This window comes from Sphaerodactylus townsendi, linkage group LG01, assembly GCF_021028975.2.
Source record: "Sphaerodactylus townsendi isolate TG3544 linkage group LG01, MPM_Stown_v2.3, whole genome shotgun sequence".
Classification (NCBI taxonomy): domain Eukaryota; kingdom Metazoa; phylum Chordata; class Lepidosauria; order Squamata; family Sphaerodactylidae; genus Sphaerodactylus; species Sphaerodactylus townsendi.
The window spans coordinates 177,496,091-177,515,677 of NC_059425.1; the positions used below are offsets into that span (position 1 = coordinate 177,496,091).

The 19,587-nt window shown below is 49.0% G+C and overlaps 1 protein-coding gene across 1 annotated transcript in view; it reads right to left on the reverse strand.

The window, feature by feature from the left end:
• LOC125438101 (collagen alpha-3(VI) chain-like) overlaps window positions 1–17,629 on the reverse strand; it is a 34,813-nt gene extending 17,184 nt beyond the window's left edge. The window contains exon 1 of the mRNA XM_048506284.1: window positions 17,427–17,629. The gene's annotated coding sequence lies outside the window, so the exon portion shown is untranslated. The remainder of the gene's footprint in view (window positions 1–17,426) is intronic.
• Window positions 17,630–19,587: the final 1,958 nt, after the last annotated feature.

Genomic DNA, 19,587 nt, shown 5'->3' on the forward strand with positions numbered 1-19,587 from the left:
ATATTTTTCAATATATATTATAACATTTCCCCACAAATGTTTTACTTCTGGACATTCTAGCCACATATGGGTATATATTGCATTTTTATCCCCACAATGCCAACATTTCGGACTGAGTCCACTTATCATATATGCCCGTGGTGGCGAACCTTTGGCACTCCAGATGTTATGGACTACAATTCCCATCAGCCGCTGCCAGCATGGTCAATTGGTCATGCTGGCAGGGGCTGATGGGAATTGTAGTCCATAATATCTGGAGTGCCAAAGGTTCGCCACCACTGATATATGCCAACTGTTTTGGTGTTCTATACCATTTTAATATTAGTTTCTTCTCCAGTTCTGCATATTTCTCTATTTTTATCTATATTGCTCTAATCTAGGGAACAGAGTTCTCTGTTCAAATATTAGGAAAACACAAGCCATTTCTACAGCTCAGCACTGACTTCTGCCAACATTTCCTTGCTTTAAGACTCCTTTACCGCTTATTTCTCAATACTTCCATTCCAATAGTGGGGTTGATTGCTAGCCAGACACAGAAGGGAGGACATGAGTCACGTGAGGTTGTTATAAAAGGAACTACTATTTATGTTTGGAAATTAAATTTATAACTGGGCTTTGCCTTTTTTCGGCGTGTGATACCTGAGAGTAAGCTGGCAAGAGGGAGGAAAGGAATCTTTCTGAAAAAGCTGGACATGCCCTCAAAAACCCAACAAGCTTTTGTTTGTGCTAACATATTTTACAAACCACCCTCCCCTCCACCCATGCCACTCAGCTTCTTAATGTGGAACACAGAACATGAGGATCTGGAAAAAATTATCGAACTCTTAAGGCTGGGCTTCTGAATCACTAGAGAGAAAACAGGTAACACAGAGCTGGTTCAGTCCAGAGGGGAAGGTCTTGCGCTTGGCAGGGACGTGCCCACAAATTCTGCTGCCCATCTGTATCATGGGAATAACCTTGATCCAAGACACCGTCCCTGGAAAGTTTCTCCTACACAAACCTGTCTGGAAATGAAGGAAAGGCACAGAAGAGCACTGCTGTTCTGAATACAGACCCACTATCAGACCTGTGATATTCTTAAATTCTATCTTCCTGGTACATTTTTTTTACCCCTCTCTTCCTCTAAGGAGCACCATGGTTCTCCCCTCCCCCATTCCATCCTCAAAACAACCCTGGGAGGTAGGTTAGGCTGGGAGAGTTCCCAAGTTCATTTAGCAAATTCTACGGCGCTGCTGGCATTTGAACTTGTTTCTCCCAAAGATGGGTCTCCCAAAACCACAAAACCACCCTGTAGGAATTACCATTAAGGCCTTCTCCTATAAGAACATAAGAACAAGCCAGCTGGATCAGACCAGAGTCCATCTAGTCCAGCTCTCTGCTACTCACAGTGGCCCACCAGGTGCCTTTGGGAGCTCATATGCAGGATGTGAAAGCAATGGCCTTCTGCGGCTGTTGCTCCCGAGCACCTGGACTGTTAAGGCATTTGCAATCTCAGATCAAAGAGGATCAAGATTGGTAGACATAACTTTGTTTGGAAGTGAAGGACTTTGCATTGTCTCTTAACTTCAGACTTCAGAGAGGGACTTGACTACGGAGTCAGAGAGACAGAAAGGTCAAGATGCTGGGCACCCTTTTATTTCTCTGACACTATCGCTTCGATATGTAGACTGATACCCGAGCAGCCCAAACCAGACAGGAAGGAGATCTGTGGAAACTGGGGAAGTGCCCAGCAAAGTTGATGCCAATCTGTTGTCAAGGGGATTTGGGGTGGCTTAGAAAAGAGGGAAATTGAAAAACCCTCCTGCCGCCCAAATAGCCACATAGGCTAAATAGGCTTACGTCACACTTTTGGGCGGCACAAGTTTACAGCCATGGAGGGGTGGGGGCATGTTTCCAGGCTGGAAGCCCAATGGAAGCCAACTAAAGATGGCTCCACCCATGGAAATGGCCCTGCCCCGCACTGTGCTGTCATGCCCCGCCATGCCAACATACCTTCTCAGCAATGGCCTCTTCCAGGGCTCCACAGCACATGCTGGCATCTTTACTCTCTCTGCTGGTGTAGAAAGCACGCCAGCAAGGGAATGGCCTATTCCCACAAGCCATTCCTCCTCCCATCTGGATTGGGTCCTTAGAGAACCTTCCTTCCTATTTCTTCTCACACCTCCACTTGCAAGCACACAGCAATGGCGTAGTGGTTAAGATCAGGTGTATTCTAATCTGGAGGAACCGGGTTTGATTCCCCGCTCTGCCGCTTGAGCTGTGGAGGCTAATTCAGATTAGCCTGTACATTCCAACACACACCACCAGGTGCCTTTGGGAGCTCACGTGCAGGAGGTGAAAGCAATGGCCTTCTGCTGCTGCTGCTCCTGAGCACGTGGTCTGCTAAGGCATTTGCAATCTCAGATCAAGGAGGATCAAGATTGGTAGCCATAGATCGACTTCTCCTCCATAAATCTGTCCAAGCCCCTTTTAAAGCTATCCAGGTTAGTGGCCATCACCACCTCCTGTGGCAGCATATTCCAAACACCAATCACACGTTGCGTGTTTCCTTTTATTAGTCCTAATTCTTCCCCTCAGCATTTTCAATTAATGTCCCCTGGTTCCAGTATTGTGAGAGAAGGAGTTTGTAAGCTCCTTTGAGTCTCCTATAGGGGAGAAGGGGGGGGGGGGTATAACTCCAACTCTTCCTCTTCTTCTCTACCTTGCAACCACGAGGGCAACCTAGTTAGTTATAGATTAAGAAACTATACTTACTTCACCCTATCTAGAAACAGAGTTCCTATAATAAATATAGTCTATTTGTTTGAACAGACAAAAGGCTTTGAGTATTTTTTTTTTTGCTTCCGGCCCCCACAGAAATTAGATGTGACTTTGATGCACACATTGGAGGCTTCACTCTACTGAATTACTGGATCTAGAATCTGACTGGTTCTTGGAGACCAAGATTCTCGAACTCAAACAACTTCTCCAACATCACTTTCAGCAATGGAATCTGCTTTGTTACACGATGAGCACTTTGTCCCAAGTTTCAGGGGTCTCCAACCTTTCTGAGTCTGCAGGCACCTTTGTGACTCTGAGACCGGGTGGAGGGCGCAACCCCAAAATGGCCAGGACAAGAGGCAGAGCCAGCTTCAGAATGGCGGTCACAAGAGGTGGAGCCAATCACAAAATTTCAGGATGTGAGGTCATGCACAACTCTAATCATAACTCTTCAACATTTGAGACAGAAGTTCTGTGCTTTTAGCAAGATGCCTGTGAAAATGAACACACTGTTTTAAACTATTTAAAAACACATATGGCCTTTCCCCACTTACCTTAAGCCCCGCGCTACTCTCCTCAAGTAGCGTGGGGTCCCGGGGCACTCCCCATGACAAAGGCGGCGACAGCGCAGCCGCCCCGACGCTGCCCCTCTCGCGCCCCCTCAGCGCACGGCATCCCTGGCGCTCTTGTAAATGGCGCCTTTTGATGGGGATGCCCGGGCGCGCGCCAGGGATGCCGCGCACTGAGAGCAGCGTGCGGCATAGGGGGGATTCCCCAAGAGTGGGGAAACGCCCATAGATGCTCTACAGTCATACAGAGGAGGTCCTTGTGCTAATGTGGCAGCTGCTGCTGAAGAAACGTTTTCAAAATCTGTACAATCAGATCTCCAATAGCAAATCAGAAGCCTTGCTAGGCAAAACTCTCACTTGGCTTTGCCCACTTTCTAAAAATGATTGGCGGGCACCAAGAAAGATATACCCATGATTGTCATGGTGCCCGTGGGCACCACATTGGAGAACCCTGTATTACAGGGATGGAGCAAACCAAGTGTGGCTTGATGTGAGTTTTCCTGAAGTGCTCAACTTTTGAATTGCATTACCCACAGCTAGCAGTTACCACAACAATCAGAACCCCCACAGATCCTTCAAGAGAGAGGCAGGCGGGCGGGCGGGAGGGAGGGAGGGAGGGATTAATTCAAGGTATGACATATTGTAATACAGAAAGTAGGTTACAAAGATAGCATAAGACAATGCAGTAAAAGTAAGGCAGTACATCTGCCTGTGCGTAAAGTGCCAACTTGCGGCAACCCAGTAGGGGTTTCAAGGCAAGAGGCTTACAGGTGATTTGCCATTGCCTTCCTCTGCATAGCAGCCAGAGGCACATCTGGTTAGGGACATGTCCCCAGGTATAACCATTCCGGACACGTGGGGGGGGGGCGCAAAATCCCCCCCCCACGACCAGAAAGTTGGGCCAAGGGAGGCAGAAGTCTGACAAGGAATGGAGCTGCAATTCTCTTGGGATCATGTGTACATAGATATGTAGAGACAACCCCGCAAATTAAAAAAAACACGCAATGGGGATAACAGTGCAAGGTAGCCAGCATGAGCTCAGAGGAAGTCCAGAACTGTGGACAGGCGTGGGAAACATTTTAAAGAGTTCGCACAGCAAGTGAAAACGTTTTCAAAAAAGAATCACTAGAGAACAGAATGGAAATAAAACGTTTTCAGGCAGGAAATAAAACATTTTGGGCTAAAAACCATCCGGAACTCAACGGAGGAAACATTTTATTTCATGCCTAAAAACATTTTATTTGTGTTATAGTGTTGTGTGGAAAGGGCCATAGAAGAAAGGGCCAGTTCCTTAGCTTCAGAGGGTGGGCTCCATGGTATCACATCCAAGCTCTTTCTCCCAAACTCTGCTTTCCACAGGCAACTCCAAGAACCCAAAACCCTTCAGGTATTATCCAATCTGGAGTTGGCAACATGACAATATAATCACATTTTGGGATTATCTTGTATATAACAACAGAGAGAAACACAGTGTAGGTGCGTAAGGAAAGGGGCATTGTTATCATCTGGACACTGACAAGACCCTCCTTTGAGGATAAAAGCAACCAAATCATGACAGCCCTGCAAACAGTCACTGTACACTGCACTGGTCAGGCTGCACCTGGAATACTGTGTGCAGTTCTGGGGGCCTCACTTCAGAAAGGATGAGGCCAGAATGAAGCGGGTGCAGTGAAGAGCAACGAGGATGACCAGGGGCCAGGAGACCAAGCCCTATGACGAAAGTCAATGCACTTGGACTTGGGAATGTCTAGTTGGAGGAGGAGGAGGAAGAGGAGAAGAAGAAGAGGAGGAGGAGGAGGAGGAGGAGGAGACTTGGGAATGTCCAGTTGGAGGAGGAGGAGAAGAAGAAGAAGAGAAGGAGAAGGAGACTTGGGAATGTCCAGTTGGAGGAGGAAGAGGAGGAGGAGGAGAAGAAGAGGAAGAGAAGGAGGAGGAGACTTGGGAATGTCCAGTTGGAAGAGGAGGAGGAGAAGAGGAGGAGGAGGAGGAGACTTGGGAATGTCCAGTTGGAGGAGGAGGAGGAGGAGACTTGGGAATGTCCAGTTGGAGGAGGAGGAGGAGGAGGAGGAGGAGGAGGAGGAGGAGGAGGAGGAAGAGACTTGGGAATGTTCAGTTGGAGGAGGAGGAGGAGGGAGAAGTTTGGATTTGTATCTCACCTTTCTCTCCTGTAAGGAGACTCAAGGTGGCTTACAAGCTCCTTTCCCTTCCTCTCCCCACAACAGACACAGCAGAGGTTGAGGGGGGACACAATGTCTTTCTTTAAGCATTTGACATGCTGTCAGTTAGAGGAGGGCAGGGAGCTGTTCCTGTTTGCAGCAGGGAATACGATTCACAACAATGGGTATAAATTACGGGCAGAATTGTACCTGCTGAATATTGGGGGAGGGGGGGATTTTTTAATAAGAGTAGTTCAGAGTAGGATGTTGTGGATTTTCCAGGTTGTATGGTCATGTTCCAGTAGTATTTTCTCCTGACATTTCGCCTGCATCTTCAGATGCCAGCCACAGATGCAGGCAAAACATCAGGAGAAAATACTACTGGAACACGGCCATACAACCTGGACAACCCACAACATCCTAGTGATTCAGGTCGTGAAAGCCTTTGATGGTAGTTCAGATTAGTTTGTAAATGTAGAAATACCCTCTTTCTAAACAAATTGACAAAGGCTTTGAATGCTTCTTCTCTTTCTAAATGATGAAAAGACCTGAAAGTCGGGGTGGGGGGCAGAAAGGGATAAGAAAAAGGACACATTATTATATTAATTATTTCCTTGCATGTGTGTATTGTTCTGACCTGGACAGGGCAAGCTAGGACAGTCTTGTTGGATCTTGGAAGCTAAGCAACATTGGCCCTGATTTGTACTTGGATGGGAGACCACCATGAAGTCCAGAGGTGGTACAGAAAGGCAGGCAAAAACCAACAATTTCTCTTGCCTTGAAAACTATACAGAGTCTCCCTTAATTGTCTGTGACTTGACAGCAAAAAACGAGTATGCATTTTAGTACACAGTTACTACTTTGCACTTGTGAGTTCACACTAGTTAAAGAACCAATAGGACTGACAGGAGCAAGAAAAGGAGAAACACAACAAACACCAAGCAAAAATACCAAAAAGAAAAACAAGAGACAATTGGTGCAGTAGGAGAATTCATTGTAATTCAGCTAGGCTTGGTCAATACCCTAGAAATTCAGTAAAATTCGGATTTGTATTTATTTGGGCATAAAATTATCTGTATGCCTGAATAAGACAAATAACGTATTCAGATATACCCGAATATTCGGGAATACCCGAAAAATTCAGGTCCATCTGATTTTTTGGGGTGGTTTTTCACATTTGCGTGAACAGAGGCGTATTTTTAAAGCTAGCAGCACCAAATTTTCAGAGTCATATTCGAAGACTGTCCTGATGATGCCACCCAGGTTTGATGACGTTTGGTTCAGTGGGTCCAAAGTTATGGACACACAAAAGGAGTGTCCCTATCCCCCATTGTTTCCAATGTGACCTAACAGGAGATGGGGGCTACCCCTTTGAGGATCCATAACTTTGGCTCCCCTGAACCACACTTCACCAAACTTAGGGGGTATCATCAGGACAGCCACCTGTAGAGACCCTGAAATTTTGGTGCCAATAGGTTTAACAACACACCCCTGACAGGCATCCCAAGAACTTTGCCCAGATTCTCTGTTCTGCAGTGCGTTCGCTCCATTGTAGCCAATTGGGAATTTCTGAGTGTGTAAGCAGGCTGCACATTTTTGAAGATAGAGGCACCAGACTTTCAAGGTGGCTCCACAAGGCCCTCCTGGTAATAGCATCCTGACTTGGTGAACTTTGCTTCTGGGAGTTTAATTTTATGCTCTCCCAAGGCTTATTTTGTTTCCCCACTCCTGCACATGAAGCCTGCTGGCTAAGTTCTCTCAGAAGTCTCTCAACCTGCCCCCCCCCCCGAAATTCTCCATTGGCTACAATGGAGCCACTGCACAGTACAGAATCTGTCAGGCTCTCCAGCAAGTTCTATGGTGGGAAAAATTAATTAACTTTTCCCACCATAGACTTCAACGGGGCTTGCTGTTATGCTCAGCTGGCTCTGTACTGGAGACTGGGGGCTCTGGGGGGGGTTGTTCTGGGTAGGGGCACCTAATTTCCTGCAGGGCTGCTGGTCTGAGTCTCCTGAAAGGAACCAGACAACTTTACTAAAGTTGTTTGGGAGGGGCAAATGCTATGGGCATCAGGTTCACCTTCAACTGGGTGCCCACAGCCTTTGCCCCTCCCAAGCAAACTTTAGCAAATTTGGCTGGCTCCCTTCAGGACACTCACACCAGCAAGCCCTGCAGAGCTACCCAGAACAAGAACCCACCAGAGTGCCCCCCACTGAAATCTCTACCACAGAGCCCCTGCCCAAAGCAAGACCCCCACAAGAGTGCCCCCATTGAAATCTCTACCACAGAGCCAGCTGGGCATAACAGCAAGCCCCATTAAAGACTATGGTGGGAAAACTGATTTTTTTCCCCCACCATAGAACTTGCTGAAGAGCCTGGAAGATTCCGTGCTCTGCAGTGGCTCCGTTGTAGCCAATGAGGAATTTCCGAGTGTGTTAAGCAGGCTGCACATTTTTCAAGGTAGAGGCACCATACTTTCAAGGTGGCTCCAGAAGACCCTCCTGATCATAGCATCCAGTCTTGGTGAACTTTGCTTCTGGGGGGCAGTGGGAGGGGATGGGTTGAGAGAGTTCTGAGAGAACTCAGCCAGCAGGCTTCATGTGCAGGAGCAGGGAAACAAAATAAGCCTTTTGGGGCCCATAAAATTAAACCCTCAGAAGCACAGTTCATTAAGCCTGGATGCTATTACCAGGAGGGCTGAGTTTAGGGCTACCAGCAAGGGATAGGGAGTAGGATTTGCCAGATCCTGGTTGGGAAACTCTGGTAAATTTGGAGATGGAGCCCTGGAGAAAACTGGGACCTCAGTTGGGCACAGTGCCAGAGAGCCCACTGTGCAAAGCAATAGTTTTCTCAAGGGGTACTGATGACTGGTAATTCAGAGGAAGAGTTTTGAAGAAGAGTTTGGATTTATATCCCCCCTTTCTCTCCTGTAGGGGCTTACAATCTCCTTTCCCTTCCCCCCTCACAACAAACACCCTGTGAGGTGGGTGGGGCTGAGAGAGCTCCAAAGAACTGTGACTAGCCCAAGGTCGCCCAGCTGACAAGTATTGGAGTCTAATCTAGTACACCAGATAAGCCTCCATACCAAGTGGAAGATCGGGGAATCAAACATGGTTGTCCAGATTAGAGTGCACCAGCTCTTAACCACTACACCACACTGGCTCTCCAGGTCTTACCTGGAGGATCTCCAGGTAAGACTGGAGGCTGGCTTTCCTAGCTGCGCTTTGAGACTTCACAGCACTCTAGCAACATGAATAAGCCCCCTGGCTTCTGCTTACTCCCAAACCCTGCACGGTAAGAGACCCCTTTGTACCCCACTCTAAATCCTCTGGCACGTGCAGAAAAGGTGAAAGTCACCGATTACAAAATTAGGGCTTATTGAAGCAGAGTGAAATGCATGAATTCCTGAAACAGCTCAGTTTCATGTGCCGGATTTTATATAAAAATATTAAAACAACAAAGAACCTGGCTCCACTTTAAAAGAAAACAAAGTCACACACACACACATACAAACCCCAAACCCAGGGTAGATGATAAATGAAATGAAAAGAGCCAAGCAGTTTAAAACAAGTCAGGGAGTCATTCAAAAACACCAAAGTGTAATAGGAACCTAAATTGGTCCATTGCCCTTCCAAGCAAATGGGAATATTAGAAGTAATGGGAATATTAGAAGTTGATAGTCAGGGGTTAATGAGACCCACTTAAAAACTGCAACCTATGGAGAGACGTTCTGGTGAATGTTTAGGTCCTGGAGGAAGGCGGAGGAGGTAGAGAGGAATCCCTGGTCCGAAATCTCCAAAGGCCTGAACTGTAACCCTGCATGAAGGCCGGTTTCCTTTGGTTTCCCCTCTGCCAAGTAGTGGGCAGGCAGGCAGGCAGGGCGAGCGTTACTTAGGGACCGTCAGAGTCAGTGGAGTAGGCAAGAGTTGTGTGGTTTCTTCAGCTTAGGAACCTCTGAATCACCACAGGGGAAGGACCACGAAGGCCTTGGCGGCATTTCTTCCCTCAGCCGCAGCCCCACTGAAACCACTGGAATGAGCTGGATTGGGGCCATTCCAGTATTGGACTGGAGGTACAGTCAGGAAACTGTTTTTGACCAGGAAAATACTGCTAACTGATGAGGATGGGAGCGCTGCTAGAGAAAATGACAAGGGGTTTCTGGCCAGGGCTCCTCGGAGCTTAGTCATAGCCGAAAGTCTCCCACGAAATAATCTGGGGGCCGCTTCCTCTCAGTCTTCGATGCTCCCCTTCGACTCCCTGCAGCTGTGACTGGCCTCCAGCCAACTGTTTCCTTCCCAGTATCTCTGTCTCCTTTCCCCAACTGCTGTAATGACCAATGGCATAGCTTCCACGGGGTGGGGTGGGGGCAGGTACCCCGGGTGGAAACCATTGGGGGCATGTGGGGGTGGAAAATTGCCCCCACACCCTTCCTCCTTCCCCCTTGCCCTCCCCCACCAGACCCAGCAGAGGCTGCTGCCTGGCCAGCCTCACCCTGCCAGGCCCGGTGGAGGCCGTTACGGGCACCCCGGCCCTGCCAGGTCCAATGGAGGCTGCTGCACGCGCTCCTACCCAGGCCTGCCTTGTCAGGCCCTGCCACCAGCTAAGATGAGTGTGGCACAGGGGAGCAGCAAGGGGGCCCATGGGGGTGGGTGGAAAAATCAGAGTCTGCCCCATGCTCCATTTTCCCTAGCTACGCTCCTGGTAGCTTTTGACATTGATCTCCACCAGAGCAGGACCTAGGAACCCTGCCTTGATCCCCAGACCACAACCTGGGACCCCCTTCAGATGTTATAACACCAAGGTGACCAGACGTCCCGCTTTTGGCGGGACAGTCCCGCCTTAAACCAATTTGTCCCACGTCCCGCGGGTTTTTTGACTGTCCCAATTTTTGGAAGGCTGCCGCACTGCCTTCTGGGGCGCTCCCCCTTTCCTGCCCTGTCACAGAGCGGAAAACAGGGGAGCGCCCCAGAAGGCAGTGCGGCAGCCTCCCGCGCTGCTCTGCCTTCTGGGGCGCTCCCATTTCCTGCCCTGTCACAGGGTAGGAAACCAGAGAGCGCCCCAAAGCAGTGCACTCCTGCGGCCGCGCGCGCGCCGCCCACCCAGTTTACAAAGGTGATAATCTGGTCACCTTATACAACACGTGCCTGGCTTTCTACTTCTCTCTTTTAAGGACAAGATTTTCATCCACAAAGAACCAGGCAGACGACTCAGCCACACCAGAAAGAAACTCAACATCAATCTGATGCAGAAACACTGAAGAATTTTCCAAACGATCTTTTAGGGGTTCAGAATTCTCTCTTTCAAGGACAAGATGAAATGCATGGCATGGCTTATCACAATCTCCCCCACTCCATGTCATTCTCACAACAACTGTGTGGGGTAGGTTAGACAAAGAGTGTGTGTGAGTGGCTCCAGGGCAGAGTGGAGATTCGAACTTGAATTTCCCAGATCTGAGTTTAGTGCTCTCGACAACAATAACGGTAACAGTCGGATAAAAGATAATATCTGAGCCACGATTCCTTTGCTGAACTTTCTGGTCTCAAAATTGGGGAGAGGCTCAAAGGCATAAAGCCAGTATTACACAGAGACTAAAAAAAACTGCAGTTTAGTGCCTCAGGTTGATGTGGGGCCTCTAAACACAACCTCCCCTCAAAAAAACCCTACCAAACTGCCATTTTTGGTAATGTTCTGTTGCCTCTTAAGCTTGACATAGCTCAGGGCCTCAGAATGCCTTACATCCCTGCAGTGGTGTAAAAAATCATGTTCTCCCATTCCTTCCTCAGACAACCCAGACTCTGGTAGATGCCAGGCAGGCACCCCTTGGCCATGCTGGCAGGGGCTGATGGGAATTGTAGTTCATAACATCTGGAGTGCCAAAGGTTTGCCACCACGGCCCTAGGCCATAAAGAAGGATAGCCAGTTACCTGCCTGCAGCGGGCAACCTCCCACCACTGTCTTTATTCCATTCACGGCATCTGTTCAGATTATTTTATTCTTCAGTCATTCCATTGGTGTCAATGGAAAAAGCATTTCCGGCTATATATTTTCCACTTTACAAACATCAGATGTGAAATTGTCCCGGATGGTACTCAGCACAAAAGGGATTCTCCTTTGCCATTCTTCAGGCAGGTAGGGCAGAGCATCCTGGTCTATAGGGAAACGAATACCCTGCTTACAGAGAAAGAACAGAGAAGCACGAACAAGCAATGATGTAAGCTCTTTCTTCCTTTCCTGTAATCCCCGAAGGACTGGTGAGGAGTCTGAAAGGGGTTATTCTTTTTACAGGAACTCAGAATGCAGCCAAGAGGCTTCCTCCCACTCCCACTCCCATCAGAAGAAGAAGAAGAAGAAGAAGAAGAAGAAGAAGAAGAAGAAGAAGAAGAAGAAGAAGAAGAAGAAGAAGAAGAAGAAGAAGAAGAAGAAGAAGAAGAAGAAGAAGAAGAAGAAGAAGAAGAAGAAGAAGAAGAAGAACAACAACAACAACAACAACAACAACAACAACAACAACAACAACAACAACAACAACAACAACAACAACGGAGGAGGAGGAGGAGGAGGAGGTTGGATTTATATTTCCCCTTTCTCTTCTGTAAGATGACACAAGGTGGCTTACAAACTCCTTTCCCTTCCTCTCCCCACAACAGACACTTTGTGAGGTAGGTGGGGCTGAGAGTTCTGAAGAACTGTGACTAGGCCAAGGTCACCCACTAGGAATACAGGAGTAGAGAAATAAGCTTCTGCCACTCTGGTGGAGAAGTGGAGAATCAAACCCAGTTCTCCAGATTAGAATCCACCTGCTCTTAACCACTACACTACGCTGGCTCTTTACCTTGCTGTTCCCAAGTAATTCTACCATTTTCCTCCCATCTATGGAACATATATCAGGGATAATTGTCACACCACTAGAGAAGCTGCATCTCGGATGATGCAACTTCCCTAGTGATATGACAGTTATTATTAATTTATTACATCATTTCCCATCCTCTCACTGCCGAGCTTAAACGTGTAGCAGGAAAGGGGACTGCTGGATGCATTTTGCTTCCTGAATTACTTCTCAAGTCACTGAGACGGTACAGTAAGTCAAAGAAAGCCAAAATGAAGGTATCAGGCTGCTCCTGACAGGAATCTCAGCAAATTGTCTGAACAGAGGACACCCCATTGCCACTCCTTTCCTCACAGATTTGAAACAGCACCAGTGAGATGCCAGAGAATTAATGGCCTCCAGTCATCATTTCTGATTATCATTAATGTTCCTATTTGGAAAAATAACAGCCACCTACAAACTGAAATGTCGCGGCTTTATTTCTTTATTTTATAGACTTCATTTATACCCCACCTTTTTTCTCAATGGGGAGTCAAAGCAGCTTACAACATTCCTCTCCTCCATTTTATCCTCGTAACAACCCTGTTGGGATAAGAACATGTGACTGGCCCAAGATTACCCAGCAAGCCTTCATGGCAGAGTGGGGATTCAAACCTAGGTTTCCCAGATCCTAGTCAGACACTCTAACCACTACACCAGGGGTCGGTGACGGTTGGCTCGGGCGTAATGTGCGGCTCTTTAAAGGTCCTTCTACCTGGCTCAGCGTGGCAGCCTGGATAGGCGACAGCGGTGGCGTAACTATAAGCAAGTTGCATTTGGGACACGGCGAGCGCACCTCCTTCTCTGCCCCCTACTTCCTTCCTTCCTCCCTCCCTCTGGCATCCTTTCCCCTCCTTCCCTCGTCTGGCGCCGGGGAAGGAGAGAAAAGGACACCAGAGGGAGGGAGGGGGGAGGGAGGAGGCGCACTTGCCACATCCCAAGTGCAACTTGCCATTGTAGGCGTGATGCATACTATTCTATCCCGCCCGATGGCTGAAGGCAGAGACTTGGGGAGGCAGGGGCCAGAACTTCAGGGAAGTGGGGGCCAAATGGCTCTTTGGGTGCTAAAGGTTGCCGACCCCTGCAGTACACCATGGTGGCTCTCATGGTGTGCCTAATATTTCTCTACTCCTCACCAGTGGCATAGCACCAAGGGGGGGGCGTGATGCACCGGGCATGGCATGCAGAGGCGTGGCATGGGCATTCGGGGGCGGGGCGTTGCAGGGGCAGATGGGGTCTTGGAAGAGCGCAGGGTGCGCCTGCACTCCTGGCGCAGTTCCCCCTTGCTCCGTTCCTCCTCCTCACAGAACTCATTAGAAATCTCTCCTTTGAGGAGCACTGTTTTACAACATCTCCAGAATGCCATTGTATACTTTGGGTATCTGGGTCCCAGCTAGTGAAGGATTTTCAAGGCCAAGATCCAAATCTTGAACTGAACCCCAAAACAAATTCATAACCAATGCAAAGACCTTCAAACAGGAGAAATATGTAGCCCCAGTGATCCGTTGGGCCGCATTATGGAACAACTGAACCAGTGGTGGGATTCAAATAATTTAACAACTGGTTGTTTACAAGCACCATTTTAACAACCGGTTCTGCCGAAGTGGTGCGAACCGGCTGAATCCCACCACTGAACTGAACATTGTGAATTGTTTTCAAGGGCAGTCCCATGCAGAGGGCCCCAAAACAGTCAAGCCTTGAAGTTACAGAAGCACGAATCCGCAAAGGTTGATTGGCTGGGCATCAGGGATATCTCTGCCCAGCATTCTGGCTGACTTCCATTACACACTGCCCTAAGTTTTCTCCCGCCTGGTGTGTATTTAACTTTTTTTTTCTGCAACCCCTTTATAATAGTTTCGAGAAGGACACTACAGACAAAATTACACCTCCCACAATGCTTTTCTGCCTTGCAAAGAAATGCTACAATATTGTTTAGCATTGAGTTAGTGTTTTCATTCAAATCAGATTGCATACATTGTCTCAAACCTATTAGGTGGGCCCAGAGGTGGGATCCAGCAGGTTCTCACAGGTTCCCAAGAGCAGGTTACTAATTATTTGTGTGTGCCGAGAGGGGGTTACTAATTGGTGATTTTGCCACGTGATTTTTGCCTTAGTTACGCCCCTCCTCTCAGCAGTAGTGCGCAGAACTTAAACTGCAGTCCTAGCAGGAGGTGCACCGTGGTAGTGCATGGCAGCCTGCGCCCTAGGTCTGCATGCGTCGTTCCAGTCAAGGACCGGTGCAGCGGCTGCATCCTTGCCACAGCCCCGCCCAGGAATGCCCCGCCCATGGAATGCCCAGCCACGCCCCCGTCATGCCTCGCCCAGCCCCACTGGCGCTATGCCAAAGTTTGAATCCCACCATTATGGGAACTTGTTACTAAAATTTTTGGATCCTACCACTGAGTGGGCCACTTTGACAGACTCCTCGTTGCAAATAGGGGCTAACACAGGGGTTTGCCTTAGTCATTGTGAATTAAAAAGGAATAGACAAGAGCCAGCACAGAGGGGTTCATCAAAGGCTACTAGATATGACAACTTCAGGGAGCCTCCAAATTCAGAGTTAAGACAGTGTTTGAACACCAGTAGACAGGAGGAAATATCAAGCACTGCCTTGGCCTCTATCCTTTGGTTGTTGGCCACCGTGTGAGACAGGAAGCTGGTCTACCTGGAGGATGGGTCAGATTGCAAAGGATCCCCTTAGATTCTAATGTGCAAGAATAAATATGTGAGGACAAGTTTTACATTCCATAAGCAGTTCCAGTCCTCTGATAGCATTCCCAGAAATTTATAAACCCTAGCCTAATAAGAATTTCCAGCTTGGATAGACCAAGGAATTTCCGGGATGGACGTACAAGAGTTTCCCCAGATGGTTATCGAGGGCAGCAATTCTCAAACGTCAGCAATGTCATTCTGATTTAATTGTTTGCAGCTAGCCTGTCCCCCCCGCCCTCACTGTTGCCCACCAATTGCTGGACACTCGCCTTCATGCCCCGTCAAGGCCTCCGTCCTCTGAGCATCCTCGAAACAGAGGCCCCTTCCGCACACGCAAAACAATGCGTTTTCAAACCACTTTCACAACTGTTTGCAAGTGGATTTTGCCATTCTGCACAGCTTCAAAGAGCACTGAAAGCAGTTTGAAAGTGCATTATTCTGCATGTGCGGAATGAGCCAGAACATTGAGAGGAACATCACCGTCACCTTGAAAACCAAATGTTTTTATCGGCTGCACACGGCCTACAAGGACAGGTCTCAAACTGCAGCTGCTGGTACGGGGCCACAGTGCCAAAGGCCCTGCTCAAATCTTGCCAATCTCATCTCCGGACTGGAAGGGATTTGGCACCAGAGACCACAAGTGACGTTTATATTGGTCAATAACTTTCAGCCACACGTAGTTTGAACTGAAAACCACCACAAACAATTATTGCCTATCAAAGAGCGGAGCCTCTCTCTTGCTTTCAGACACGGAGCAAAACACTGTTCTTTTTCACATATGTGTGAGAGAGGGTGTTGAGTGCCGTCAAGTCACTTCCAACGCACGTGCCCCTATGGCCCCTTCCGCACACGCAAAATAATAAGTTTTCAAACCACTTTCACAACTATTTGCAAGTGGATTTTGCTATTCCGCACAGCTTCAAAGAGCACTGAAAGCAGTTTGAAAGTGCATTATTCTGCATGTGCGGAATGAGCCTATGAATCAATGCCCTGTCCTCTAAAACTTTGTTCAGGACTTGCAAACTGAAGGCCCTGGCTTCTTGGGCAGAGTCAATCCATCTCATGTTGGGTCTTTTTCGTCTTCTACTGCCTACAGCTTTTCCTAGCATTATTGCCTTTTCCGGAGAGTCTTGTCTGGAAAATGGAACAATGCTAGGAGAAAATATGACAGCTCCACGAAGATGCTTTCCTTGTGGCCCCCGTTAGACCATCTGGGGCTGTGGTGCCGAAGCCTGTTGACTGATCATTGCTTTTCTGGCTAGTGCTGTGAGGGGACCTAGATGCTTGTGGGTTGCAGATTGGAGGGGGGGATTCCATTAGTCCCCCCTTCAAAAGAGGATGGCCCTCTTTTGAACGATCCAACCCTCTTAACCCAAGGCCCAGCCCTTATTCCTAAAAAAAGGCATTTTCTCGTTGTGGGAGGGGGGTTGAGAGGCCTGGTCTTCCAAAGAGGGACCCCCCTGGAGTACCCTCATGGAGTAACTGGATCCCAGTTACCGCCACTCCAAGGTACATCCGCAGCCTGCTCCCAGGGGCAGGACCCTGTCCAAAGGCAGAGTTGGCTGAGCAAAAGGGATGCTTTGCAAATCTTGCTAAGCCAAGTGGTGCTCTGTGGAGGGAGTCCGCAGTGCCCACACCAAGGCCTCGGGCCAGGAGCCTGTCCCCGCCCCAGGGCTTTGCAGAAAGGAGAGGATGACGGAGCCAACCAGACCTGGATTGTTCCGAGGAAACTTTGCAGACACCCTGAAAAGATGAAAGGGACTGAGTGGTAGGTGGCACGGAGATTGCCTCCAGACTGCTATCGCATCTGCCTCCCCTTTGCGCCTGGGCGCACCAGCCCTCGCCCAAGCGTCTTCCGCACATGCAAAATAAATCACTGTCAACATTCTTTGCAGCTCCGAGGAACAGCAGAATCCACTTGCAAATAATTGTGCAAGTGGACTATTCTGCATGTGCGGAAGGGGCCCCGTGCGCCCGGCTTCGTTCTGCACGCCCCCCCCCAAAAAAACCCCGGCATCTTATCCATCAAGGGTGGCAGCGGCAGGGTGGGGGAGGACGCTTCGGCTCCGAGGCGGCTGGAGGCTCCCGGGTTCCCAGCACGGAACGCGGCGCGGGGATCCAACCCGCCGCCAGCCCGGGGGCGACTTTCCGGAAAGCCCTCTGGCATCACACACGCACACAAATGCACCCAAGACGCGAGCCGCTCAGCCCTCCGCGGGTCGCCTGCTCCCCACCCGGCGCGCGATCCTCCAGGAGGGGCAGCTGAGTGGGGCGCGCAACCTGGCGCGCGACGGCAGAGTCTGCAGCCCAGCGGGCGCCCCTGCAGGGGTCTCGCTCTCTCTCGCCGCCCCTTCCCCGCGCACTCACCCCTGAGTCGAGCGGCAGCGCCAAAGCCCCGGAGCGTCTCGGTGGCGCCGGCGGCGATCAGCTCCTCCTCATCGCGCCCGGCCCGTCCTGCCAGTTGGGAGCCCAAACTGCACGGTGCGGGCGGCGCGGGGGAGGAGCGGAGCGGAGCTGCGCGGGGTGGGGGGCCGGAGGAGGCGTCAAGACCGCGCCGTCGGGCCGCACGGTCAGGCTGCCTTGCTCCACGCCGGTCGCCTGGCGCGCAAAGAGTGCCCTGCCCGGAGCCCCGCTTGGGCGACGCAAAGGGTGGGGCGGCTGCACGGGAGACTCCCTTGCCCCCCCTCCCCCCCCCCGCTGGTCCTCCTTCGACGGCGGGGCTTTCAGCTGATCCCTGACTAGCAGCTAGGATGGCGTAGGTGGGAATTAGGCTACTAAGCAGGGAGGAGAGCGGTGGCTCAGGTTTTGAAAACTTTCTTTCGCTTCCTTCCTTTATTCTTTCGCTTTCTTTCACTTCCTTCCTTCCTTGGCTTGTTTTTTATTTTCCTTCCTTCACTTTCTTCCTTTCTTTTGCTTCCTTCTTTCTTTCTTTCTTTCCTTCCTTCCTTCTTTTCTTTCTATCGTCTGCTTTTTCTTTCCCTTCCTTCACTTTCTCTTTCCCTCCCTCCCTCCCTCCTTCCTTCCTTCCTTCCTTCCTTTCTTTCTTTCTTTCTTTCTTTCTTTCTTTCTTTCTTTCTTTCTTTCTTTCTTTCTTTCTTTCTTTCTTTCTTTCTTTCTTTCTTTCTTTCTTTCTTTCTTTCTTTCTTTCTTTCTTTGCATTTACATACTATGCAATAAACAAGGTCCAAATAAAAACTCATCATATCAACTTTCTAACTTGAACACATTCTGCAAACAAAACTCAGCAGCCGTGCCAGTAATAGCGTTGGAAATGTGCCTCTGTGTTTGAGGGCTCCCCCCCCCACCCCATTTACAATCAAATCTGCACATTAGCCATTTTTTGATATAAAAGAGCTGTCTCTCCGGACAATTTCATGACTAATTTTGAGGCGAGGGTTGTTAATACCGAATGATTGTTGCTGAAGTGTGTTTTTTTCCTGTTGAAACCCAGTAAAACAAGTAACAACAAAAACTAGAGACATCTTAACGAGATTTGACTTCTTGCTCGCAGCTAGATGTACGGTTTTCATTTTGTGCGTGCTGCCGCCAGCAGGCCTGGTTTGGGTGTATTATAAATATCGGGAAAATGAGCTAGTCTCAGAGAAACAATGCATTTTATTAACTTATATTTACAGTGGCATCCTAGCATCCGAAGCAGAGTTCCACGCTGCTGAGCCCCGTTGACTCCAGCAGGCTTGCGTGGTTCTAACCCTGTTTAAGATTTCACTGTAACTGAGACAAGTATTAAACACCCACCCCCGACACAACAAATGAACACAAAAGAAAAATAAGCGAAAGCCCTGCCTCTGTAGTGACTGGAATTTCACTGGGTGTCAGTGTATTTTTAAGTATGCAGTTTTGCAAGAAGCTAAACCATAAAATGTTGAATGGACTCAGATCAACAGGGCTATTTCTAAAAACGAATTCCAGCTAGATTAGGCACGCTGTACAATGCCGACATTTCATTTGTTCCAGATTTCGTTCTGTACCATGCGGATAAAAGTCAATCGTAACACTTTGCCTATTAAGTTGTTTATGTAGATGCAATTGCTGCTATCGGATACAGAGCCTTTAACCGGACGGGGAAAGTTATTGAGAATTGCTGAGAGAATTTGAAATCTGCGCCGCAGCACACAAACAGCTCAATTCGCACACCGTCTGCAGAACACAACGCAAACAGGAGGAGGAGCAGAGCAGCCTTTGCTTGCAAAGCGGGCTTCAGGAGTTTTCTGAGGTGTGAACAGATGAACAACTGGTTTGCAACTCCCAGTGCTGGTGAAACGCAGTAGCTGGAAGACGGAGCCACAACCCAGGAACTCCCTACTTTGCATCTTGCCTCTGCCATGAGCCCATTGGTGATGAGAAAGGTGGGACAGAAATGCTTTTAAGACGTGGAAGAAACTCTGAAGGCAGGCCAATTTCTTCAACAGTCAGTTCCTCTATCTGCAACCTCAGACCTGCTGTCCAGAGTAGTTTTTTAACAGCAGCATTCACGGTTCCTTTTAAACACTCTAAAGATTCGTGCCAT